Here is a 12305-nt window from a genome sequence, read left to right as displayed (position 1 = left end):
CACTGTTAGTTAATTGAAATAGTTAGATGTCAGTTAGTCAAGTATTAGTGAATTGAAAGTTAGTTAATTGTTTTAGTTAATATAGCTTTAGATGTCATTGGATTCTTTTGATGATATCTTTCAGTGTTTTTAGGGTTGAGCTAGTTTAATATTGTTTCTACTTCTATTTCTGGTACTGCTCGTGTTCTTTTGATTTGTGCAGGATAGCACAGGAGTGGAGAATAAGCGATTGCAAAACACGAAGTACAAAGATAGAAGATTTTTATTTTTCAGTTTAGAATTAGGAATTTGATTCTGGGTTTGTAAATATCGCTTTTTATGCCCTCTGCGAAGGGTATTCATTTGTTGTAATAGCTAGTTGTTTTTACTTTTCTTAAAACATTTTACATTTCAATAATTCAGCAATAAAGAATAGTTTAGAATTGTGTGCTTGAATACGAAATATTCCCGTTCCCTGAGTTCGACCCGGTCTCATCCACTAGTGAGAACCGGTTTTTATTATTTGATGTCTGGTTTTCACATGTTTTTCATTTAAAAATCTTTTCAAATTACAACGATTTAAAAGAAGACATCAGATCTGGACAATGAATCCAGATCCAAAATCAATTTAAACATATGAAATGAATTTAATTTCAATAAAACTAGAGAAATGAACTAGAATTTAGATTTGAAATGACCCGTTTGCTCAGAAAATGATATTAGGGGCAAAAAGGGAATATAACAAAGATTTTGAAAAATTTGGGGTGTTCACAGGTCCCCTATATAGGTGTTTTGGGCGCTGACCCCCCCGTTGATAGGAGGAACCCGAAAAACACCTGGCCAACCATAAAAATTTTTGAACACCCAATCTCGCTGTCGCAGTGCGCAACATGTGCAACGGCCTCACCAACAACTGCTAAACTGTGCCGCAGCTGTGCGCATCAAGTGCACGCAACCGCACACACAAGTACCGCAACCGCACGAACCGTGTGGCGCACATGATGTGCCACCGCAACAGTGCACCGCGTGCCATGAGGATCAATCAAAAATTTTCCCCCCTTTTGAGCGCTGACCCCCCGCTGACAGGAACAAATACGAAAAACACCCGGGCAACCATAAAAAAATTTTGACCCCCAAGATTGCAAATATCGACACTCATTCAACCGATTGAAGGAGAGCATCCGACGGGTCTACGAGTCTCAATCGAGCTCTAGATCGTCGAATCACCAATTCCAGCCGAGCGCAATCACCAATTCCAGCCGAGCGCAAACCGTCACCTTGCCTACGAACACAAGGGACGAGCAAGTGTTGCGACCGTGCAACATGTATCGTACTTAGTGCGCAAACCGTGAACTTGCCTACCGACACAAGGCACGAGCAAGTGTTGCAACCATGCAACACTTAGAGATATTCAGTCATAATCATGCCAATCCATAGCAGGGTCGAATCACCAGTTTCAGCCGAGCGCAAACCGTGACCTTGCCTACGAACACAAGGGACGAGCAAGTGTTACGACCGTGCAACGTGTGCCGTACTTAGTGCGCAAACCGTGAACTTGCCTGTAAGAACCACGATATTCCTGAGATATTTTGTATTGGCATGTGCTTCGTTAATTGTTACCTCTTGCTTTATCGCAAGAATTTCTCGTAACTGTGCTAATATAGCAATACGAAGTCTTAATCGCGTAAGATTCGATTTACGAAGCAATTAAGGACGGCCTTGGCGAACTAAGGTCCGATATGCCTAGACTAGATTTATAACACATCTAAGTAGGTTCATCCCGAATTTGAAACCTAAACTAGGAAAATATTTCTTGTAGTATGGCGAAACAGGTATATCGGCAAATACGAGTCACGACGAGAGCGAATTTTGTTAGAATAGAAAACCTAAATAAATAAATTTAAAACTTAGGTTTTAGATTACAAAGGATAAGGTTTGAAATGAAATTTGCTTAAATGATTGAAACCTAGCTTTTTAAATGAAAATTTTACTAAGGTTTTATGAGATATTAAAATTTGATTTCTGTAAAGTTAAAAGAGACTTTTTAAAAAAAAAAATCTCCAAGACCTAATTTGGAATTTGGAAAAGGTAGTTAGCATGGGGCCCACGTGAGCATGAGCTCAGCCCATGCTACTTTAAAAAATATATATATATAATAAAACAATAATACAAAAAAATGGTATTTAAATAGCATTTTTGAAAAGCATGAATTTTCAAAAGTTGGGGTTGGGTTTTGGCATTACCATAAAGGGTTGCCCAAAACCCAATGGCTATTGGGCTGGAGGGGGCGCCCCTTAGGGGGTAGCTCCAGCCCATCATGTCAAAAAAAAAAAGAAACAAAAAAAAAAAGAGTTGATTTGATTTTTAAAAAGGGGTTTGACCTTAGGGTCAAAAGGTGGTCTATGGGGAGACCTACTCTCCCTAATTTAGGGAGAATAGTTGTGGGCTAGGCTCAAGGGTTGTACACCCTTGAGCTAGGCCCATCATGAAGGGGGGGGTCAAATCCCCTTGGACTAGCCCTTATAGCACCTAAAGGGAGGGGGGGCGTGTGGGAGGAGAGCCCTCCATCTCCTCCCCTCTCATCCCAGCCCTCCATCTCATGGAGTGGCTATTTAAGGGAGGGAGGAGAGAGAAATTCATTTCTCTCTTCCTCCTCCTCAACCGTCTCCCTCCATTTTTCCCTTTTTCTCTCCTCTATCAAGTGTGAGAGTGAAGAGAGTGTAGAGAGTAAGGTGAGTGTGGCAGAGAGAGTGCAAGTGAGGGCACCAGCACCACCACACCAGAACCATCTCCGTCCCTACGCCGGAAAACCCCGAAGGTGAAGAGCTTCCACTTTACACTATTTTCTTTTGAAAAATGCATGAAAAAAATTGTTAAGGTTGGTCTGGGTTTTTCCTTTTCTCTTAAGTCATGGAACTTGTATGGGTGTGGGTGCGTTTTAGAGGGATCAACACATCGCTGTGGTAAACACACACACACCGGACGTTCCACGCAATGGAACTGTCCTTAGGCGATTTCGGAGTTCTGGAGCTCCGGAGTCTACTCTGCTCAAAAGACCATATCTCACTCGATACTCGTCCAAATGAGGCAATCTTGGACTTTTCGGAAAGGGGAGACAACGTTCTCAAATCTTTATGTTTGTCAATTTCACTGGTTAGGTCTCAAACCCTCGTTAAAATGCCTCGTTTTTAGCAGACGTTCAGAACTTCTGTCAGTGTATAGGAAGTCCTGAACATTGTCCGGTAATCCGGTAATATTTCTTAAACTGTTTGCCGGAATTTTTCATTCTATAACTCGTTGGAAAGGTAGAACAATTATCTATGACTTCGATGTTTGTGATTTCCCATGATTCGTTTTGTAAACCCTTCAAAAAAGTCAGGTTTTAGCAGACTGACAGGGTTTTGACAGTAGTCTAGAAAGTTCCAGACACTGTCTGGTAACACAGCGCCTTTTCCCAGACCGATGGTCAGATCAGAGTGATCTTGGTGTCTGTGCGAAGCTGAGACGCGGATCTATGAGTTCCGTGTTAAAAATTTTCGCTGTTTCAGTGCAGACGGACCCCAAATCGGGTCATCTTTCAGGCTATTTTTGGGCCATGTAAATAACTATATAACTATTAAAAAAAAAAAAGAGAAGATGGTTGGGACTCGCCGTGACCCGCTGCAACCTCTGCAGCGTTGGGTATGTCAGTGTGGTCTGACCCACCTCGGGGTTCAGACCCACCCGTGGGATCTTCCTCAATCATGTGGGGGAAGGGGCGCCACACGGGACGCCCCACGGTTCTGGGTAACCGGGTGTGCTTTACACCCAGAGCACCCTCTTGTTGGGACACGCCCCAGCAGCTAGCAGTCTGCAGCCTTGCTTCTGGCTGTCCCTTGGCCAAGGAGGTTCCCTCCTAGACCCGGCAGGGTCTGGTCCCACGTGGACCAGACCGGCTGGTCGCTGGCCAGTTTGCCTTCCAACGGCACCTTAGCCGCACCCCATGGTGCAGTCTGCTCGCGGCCCATAGCTGGCTGCTGCCTTAGCAGCCTAGGGTCTGACACATATGTCAGACCAGGGTGGGTCCAAGTCTGGTCTAGCAGACCAGGCTGCCCAAACGACCCCGGTTGGAGCCTTAGGGTGGCGGCGGGTGCTAAGTGCGCCCGCATGGCTTAGCCAACTGCTAGGTGGTTGCGTGTCCTGCTGCACCCACCCGATAGCCTCATTGTAGAGCTTAGTGAAGCTCGTGTTGGTGGCTGTCACAGCCCTATGAGTCTAGTACGACATGCCTAGACCACCTACTTATGCGATTTCCACCTCACCGCCAATTCAAAAAGAACGAAAATGCGCGCATGAAGGAAAAATCGATGGAGAGTCACTAATGGAATCCTTGCAGCACGTGTATGATGTCCAAACAGCCCGTTTAGTACCCTTGGCACCAACGGTGCATGGTTCAGAACTGCCTATAGGGCCTGGTGGGCTACGGTTAGCCTTTTTGGCATTTTGGCACACGTTGTGCCATTTTACTCTTGCACGTCACGTCAGTGGTCCAGAATGACCACCTTAGCCTTCGCTGCCACATCGTGGTGAGTTTGGAAAAGGGGTATAGTGTGGCGAGCGGTACGCTGCCCATGTACCTTATTACGATTTCCCAATTATTGGGTTTTCCGACGTTTTCAGCAGAAAACCGTTGTTTTGACCTTTTTGAGTTTGCTAGTGCGGTGGCACATCTTGGATGTATTGACGTAAGCCCCGTACACATGGGGTTACTTTAAGAATCTTTCTCGACACTCATAAGTGTTGGCACTGCAATTTTCCCTGAGCAAATGATCTCGCTAAGTGTTGGAGCCGACGTAGGGCGGCAGAAATATGTATATTTGGGAAATTCGTGCTTAAAGCTTTGGACACATGTTGTCGTACGAACATGATGATATATATATATATATATTGAGCATGTTATCGCTCAGACTTGTGCCTTTATGAATATGTGTTCCAAATAGTGATAATGCGTGGTTTATGCACGTGGCACATCATGACACGTATGTCACCCGTTCGAATTCGTTGAGTACTTCTTGTTTGGCTCACATTCGTATATCAATGGATATACGACACACCAGAGGCGTGTTTTGTACGCGATGTGACATACACCTGAAAAGAACTGAAAGTACTGAAGGGTATGACACTTTCGACCTGCTGAGGTTTGGGACTCGGTTGGAGTCTTCGGGCAGTGGCCCGGGTTTGTGGGAGTGTACTCACACCTTGTGTCACCCTAGGCATAAAATGAAAACGTTATAATATCGTCTTCACAGGCGATGTGCTCGTGTGGCCGTGAGAGGCTGAGCACGTGGATGGGCAGGCCAAGTCCTCGTTTGCGTACCCCGCGGGGACCACGAGGTACAACTACCTCGAAGGGTGGTATGACCTAAAGAATGAGCCTAAATAAGATAATCCTGCCGCGCCCCATTCACAAATTTGGTCACCCAGGGAGAGGGTGAATGGTACAGCTCCGAGTGACGTGTCGTTACTACGACCTGTTCTTTTGAGGAGCCGATGTGCCCTCTGACCTCCAGTCACTCGGAGGTTGGGAGGTCAAGGTTGCCCTCCACAGGGACCTTTACTACTGCAGTAGTACGGATTGCAATGCTTTACCCCTGCGACAGGTTTCTCCTGGCTGCGTGTCGCCCGCAAACAGTTTTTTTTTTCTCGTTCTGTAGCATCCCCGGTTACCACACTAGAAATTTAATAACAGACGCCAGGTGCATGTCTCACAGAACTCGAGGGTCTTTCCTTCGCGTACCCGAAGGAGGTTAAAAAGAAGAACATAAAGACTAACCAAACAGACTGACGTACAGTAGTTGGTTACTTGCTTACTTTAGCACTGCTTGTACTTCCTTTAATTATTGTACCTTGCCGGTTAGCTCCTGCTCTGTTTCAGTTGTCATACTATTACTTGTAGTTTTACAGTCTTTTAGCACGAGCACTTACCTGACACTTGCACATATATCTGTCACTTTACCTGTTGCATGATATGTGCCTTTCCTTGATAAAATGGTTATGCAATGTTGTTGTTCTTCACCAACTAGCAAGAGTTCTGACCCCGTTTTATGGGGATACAGGTGATGAGTAGGCGTAGTGGTGATGCAATGGTGTACGGTTGGAGACTTGAGACCCACACTTAGCTGTAGATCTTGGTCCGTGTCTTGTTTTGGGGTTTGAGGGGAGTTTTCCTCTCATTTTGGGAGAGACTTGTTGTATGGGTGTTTTCAGTCTCAGTTTGTAAAACTCTGATATTATATGTATTTGGAATGGACATGTGGTTTGTATCTTTTACTGTGGCCTGCTCAGACTTGCGGCCTTTGCTTACCCCTTTGTACTTCCGCTATTCGTTTTAAACTCCTTCAAAAAAAAAAATTTGCTCAAAAACCAAAGGTTTTTATAAGGTCGAGGTTTTGGGGCGTCACAGAGATTGGTATCAGAGCAGCTTTAAGTGTGGTCCAAGACTTCTGCGTGCATCGTTCATCGCACTGTAAGTATGTTTGGCTCAGTTAATTCTGTTGATTATTGTTGTTTCTTGTGCTACTTAGTTTATATATGCATGCTTCAAATGTGGTTTGATAGATGTCGAAAGACCCAAAGTACGAAATGATCCTCGAAGCACTACGTGACCTACGTCAAGGCGTAAGATCCCTAGATCATGCTGTGAAGCATTTGGCTCGAGGTGTTTAGATGATGGCACCTCCGGCACCTCCGTGTGAAAGATGTAAAGTCTGTCATGAGGGGCAGATTTGCCCACGTGAATGATGTCACTGCCCTTGTTGTGGCCTTAAAGGGCATATTGAGGCTGAGTGCCAGCGTAGATTGGAAGATCCGGCAGCTGACCCAGTGGGAGGGGTGCATACTTCGTCAGGGTTACCCAAGTGCACACCTTCTTCTACTCCTCGTTCGAAGCGAAGACGGTGCAGAAACCGGAACAGCTACCGCGACCTCTACACTAGTAGGAAGTGAGAGCGGTCACACTGATATAAATGTTTTGTTAGGACACTGAGTCAGTGTCTGCGGTTGTTACAAAGGAGTATATCATGTAACCCTGTTATAGAGGGTAATTTTGGCTTGTACTAAATATATGTATGCATCCTTGAATCGTATAATGAAATCTTGTTTTGGTATCTACTCTTTGCTTACACGAGTCTCCTTGTTGTTAAGATGGCTTGGCGTGAACGTTGCAACAACATCATGGACACCTTGAACAACCTGGCTGGGGTTGTAGGTAGGCAGGCTGAGGCCATGCGTGCCATGGGGGAGAACATGCAAGCCTCTCAGGGACGAGAGACTCCTGTTCCTACCCCTTCACTAGTGTCAGTAGCGACAGCCGTACCCTACAAGCAGTTCATGGCTATGAACCCTCCGTCATTCGATGGAAAGTCTTCTCCTGAGGCAGCCGAGGACTGGATACGAGAGATCGAGCGGATCTTTCGTGTGCTGCAGGTCAGTGATGACCGAAAGGTGGATTTTGGCACGTATCGGCTCCGGAAGGATGCCGAAAGGTGGTGGGCGACCACCTGGGATGTCAGGTTTGCAGGCGAAGCCGTTTCGTGGGAACAGTTCGTGGAGGTTTTCTACGCGGCCTACTTCCCAACCCACGAGCGCAGTCGAAAGATGCAGGAGTTCCTCGACCTTCAGCAGGGAAACTCTACATTGGCGGACTACATTACAAAGTTCAGAAGCTTAGAGCGCTTTTGTCCGCATGTATACGTGGCCGAGAAGGAACGAGCGATGAAGTTCGCTCGCGGTTTGAAGTTAGCCCTGCATCTGAGAGTGATCACGCGCGCTCCCTCGACTCTTGAGGAAGCTCTGGAGACGGCTACACTCCTGGAGCAGGAATGGATAGAATCCCAGAAGACTCCGCAGTCTAGAGGAAAACAGCAGCAGATAGGCCAAAAGAGTTGGCCTAAGAAGAGATCCTATCAGCAGAACTCGGGTGGAAAGAAGTCCGCCCCACCAGTGAAGAGGAACCATCAGAACAACAACTGTCAACGACAGAATCGTCAGCCTCAGCAGCAGCAGCAGAATCAGGTAGTGGCGACATCGGGATGCCCGAAGTGTCGTATGGATCACCCGGGCCGACCTTGTCCGCGTGACGTCGGAGGGTGTATCTACTGTGGCAAGATGGGCCACTACATCAAGGATTGTCGGAAGAAGCAGTCCGACGATCTGAGGAGGAACACACCAGGAACGTCGCAGCCAGCACCTCAGCGACCTCCTCAGCAGCAGCAGCAATCGTACCCGTCGCAGCAATCTTGTCAGCAGAAGACGGGTAACCAGAAGACAGTGGCAGGGCGTGCCTACGCAGCCACTATCGAGCAAGTGACCAAAGGAGAGTTGGTCCAAGGTACTATTCCAGTCGCTGGTCATGCAGCTTTTACTCTGTTCGACTGTGGTGCTTCGCATTCGTTTATAGCTTCTAGATTTGCTAGTTCCTTGCCTATGACTGCTGTGTTTTTTAATTGTCCATTAGAAGTTCGTACACCGACTGGTAATCAGTCCTTGTGTACTTGGTACATTCCGAGCGTGGAGGTGTCAGTGGCAAGTCAGAGCTTGCCAGCTGACTTAATCCTGCTAGATATGACGGAGTTTGATGTCATTCTAGGCATGGATTGGTTATTTGAGTATCATGCTCAAGTTTTGTGCAGAGAGAGCAAGGTGGTTTTGTACCCTCCTGATCGTCCAATTTTGAAGATCAGCCTTGCTCGACCTATTCGAGACAGTCGTATGATTTCATCATTTAAAGTTCAGAAGTATTTGTGGAATGGGGGTACTGCTTTCTTGGTCAGTATCGCCCCAGTTGACTCGGTGTTAACCCCTATCGAGGATCTTGACGTAGTTCAAGAGTTCCCCGATGTGTTTCCTAAGGAACTGCCTGGATTACCTCCGAAGCGTGAGATCGAATTTTGTATTAAGTTGTTGCCTGGAACAACTCCGATCTCAAAGGCACCGTATCGTATGGCTCCAACAGAACTCGAAGAACTGAAGCGTCAGTTGGGAGAGTTGATGGAGCAAGGATTTATCAGAAATAGTGCATCGCCGTGGGGAGCACCTGTTTTGTTCGTAAAGAAGAAAGACGGATCCCTGAGGTTGTGCATTGACTACAGAATGCTCAACCAAGCGACGATTAAGAATAAGTATCCGTTGCCGAGAATAGAAGATCTCTTTGATCAGTTGCAGAGAGCGAAGTTATTCTCGAAGATCGACCTCAGATCGGGTTATCATCAACTCCGGATCAGAGAAGAAGATGTCTCAAAGACAGCTTTTCGAACTAGGTACGGGTTATACGAGTTCATTGTGATGCCTTTTGGGCTCACGAATGCACCAGCAGCATTCATGGATCTGATGAATCGTATTTTTCGTCCGTTCGTGGATACGCTCGTGATCGTATTCATCGATGACATCTTGATCTACTCAGAGACCCCTGAGCAGCACCGAGAGCATCTGCGTATCGTGTTGGGAGTACTTCGGGAGCACAGTTTGTTCGCCAAGTTCTCCAAGTGCGAGTTTTGGCTTCGATAAGTTATGTTTTTGGGTCATGTGATATCCAGTGATGGTGTGTCAGTTGATCCAGCAAAGGTCGAAGCGGTGTTGGACTGGAAGCAGCCTCAGTCTGTTACAGATATTCGTAGTTTCCTCGGGTTAGCTGGTTACTACCGACGTTTCATTCAGGACTTCTCCAGGATCGCGCTTCCTTTAACGAAGCTTTTGCGTAAGGGAGTCAAGTTCGAGTGGACCGACTCTTGTGATGAGAGTTTCCAGATCCTAAAGACGAAGCTGACTACCTCTCCGGTGTTAGCTTTACCTTCTGGTAGAGGTGGTTTTGTGGTGTACACAGACTTTTCGGGTACAGGACTGGGATGCGTGCTCATGCAGCATGGTCGTGTTATTGCGTATGCTTCGCGACAGCTGAAGATTCACGAAAGGAACTATCCGACTCATGATTTGGAGATAGCAGCAGTGGTGTTCGCCTTGAAGTCATGGCGACATTATCTGTATGGAGATACGTTCGAGGTCTTTTCTGACCATAAGAGTCTCAAGTATTTATTTTCCCAGAAGGAATTGAATATGAGACAACGTCGTTGGCTCGAGTTTATCAAAGATTACGAGTTTACGTTGTCTTACCACCCTGGTAAGGCGAACGTCGTGGCAGATGTGCTTAGCCACAAATCGAGCAGTGTTCTGGCTAGTCTTGTGTGGAGCCAGAAGTTGATCGAGGATTTCGTGGCTTGGAAGCCATTTGCGATCGGAGGCAGAACGATCAGATTGTCAGGGTTGGCCATTCGGTTAAATTTCTTGCCTAAAGTTATCGAGGCGCAGAAGCAGAACGCTCAGTATCAGAAGTTTGTCGACCGAGCTCGTGAAGAGGGCTCAGTCTTTCATATTGATGACAGCAGTTGTATCCGCATGAAGGATCGACTTTGGGTGCCAAATGACCCTGAGTTGAGGAAGGAGATTCTTGATGAGGCACATCTGTCAAAGTACACCATCCATTCTGGTGGTACTAAGATGTTTAAGGATCTTCAACGAAGGTATTGGTGGAACGGGATGAAGCGTGAAGTCGCAGCGTATGTTTCGAGGTGTTTGACTTGTCAGCAAATCAAGATCGAGCACCAACGTCCCGGTGGTTCCATGCAGAGGATTGAGATTCCTCAATGGAAATGGGAGGATATCACGATGGATTTCGTGGTAGGTTTACCGCGAACCAGGCAAAAGCACGATGCGATATGGGTGATTATGGACAGACTCACTAAGTCTGCTCACTTCTTACCTATCCGGATCAGTCAGCCGCTTGAGAGCTTAGCAGACTTGTATATCCGAGAGATTGTACGGTTACATGGGGTACCTACATCTATCATTTCCGATCGTGATCCCAGATTCATGTCGCGACTGTGGGGACAGTTGCAGTCAGCTTTGGGAACAAAGTTAAAGTTCAGTACAGCCTTTCACCCTCAGACTGATGGCCAGTCAGAGAGGACGATTCAGACGCTAGAAGATATGTTGCGGGTGTTGAGAAACTCGGTTTTGATGTCACATAATATGATACACTGTCTCATTTGATTTTATATGATATGATAATATGTCCTCTTGAAATAATGTTATATTATGACTGAATATGTTTTGCCTTAAATCTAACGAGTATTTGATGCAAGGATATCTCACCCAATAAAGATGGAGACTTCCAGTTCAAATACAACTTTGGTGCAATCATACTCCTTGAAGAAAAAGCTTGATGAGCCATGCTTTCCTAAAGTTCAAATGAAGAGATCGACTACCTCAAGATGAAGATTTTTTTTCTTCTTTAGAGTCATATGTAAAAGAACCTTCAGGAACTTGCATATTGCATATTACATACTCATTCAAAAACACTATATCATAAAAGTATACGATAGTTTCAAAAAGCTCCTTTTTGAAAACTAATAATTGTACCTTCTTACAACCTTTCATGAAAAAGATATTTTGTCATATAATAAATGTACCTTATACTATATACAAGACAACATGAAAAAAGGAATGTAGGAAAAAGACAAAAACATAACATCGACTACATGGAGAAAACAAATATAATATGTTTTTGAAAAGACTTTAGTTTCCCTCTTTAAAGAAATATTTTTTTTAAGAAGAAGACAAAAACATAAAATCGACTACATAAGAAAAACAAATAAAATATGTTTTTAAAAAGACTTTAGTTACCTTCTTTAATGAAATGTTTCTTAATACAAGAAGAAGACAAAAACATAAATCGGCTACACATAAGAAAAACAAATAAAATATGTTTTTAAAAGGACTCTAGTTACCTTTTTTCATAACCATAGAATGTTGACTTACTTGAAGTCATCATTCTCTCTACAAAGCATTAAAAGCCTTCTGTAACAAATCCTTGTTAAATATCCTTCTCAAAGAATGTCGACCTTCTTTTTGGTCCTCATTCTCTCTGGAGACTTTGAAATACACAACATAAAGAAAACACTTGACATGACTATGTACAAATAAATATCTCAAAGCACTCATAGTACTTACACTCATTTAAAGTAAAGAAGTACTAATGTACCTCAAATCATTAATTAGAATAAAGACAAAACTACAACCCAACGTTCAATGTACTATTGTAAGAAATAGACTTTTTACATAAAATATGTATTACCTAAAATATTACAACGACTAGTGTACCCTCTATTTCACCTTTATGGAAAAAGGCATTCTCGAACTTCTCTAAAAGATGTTTTTGAAATGACCTAACATTTCACATTTCAAAAAAGTTACAATTCCAAAATGTAACGACTACTTTTTATAAGCTATATAAA

The sequence above is a fragment of the Nuphar pumila genome, chromosome 10, assembly GCF_984573655.1.
Source record: "Nuphar pumila chromosome 10, dmNupPumi1.hap1.1, whole genome shotgun sequence".
Lineage (NCBI taxonomy): Eukaryota > Viridiplantae > Streptophyta > Magnoliopsida > Nymphaeales > Nymphaeaceae > Nuphar > Nuphar pumila.
The sequence above is the reverse complement of the archived record's forward strand: the minus strand, read 5'-3'. Positions refer to the sequence as shown.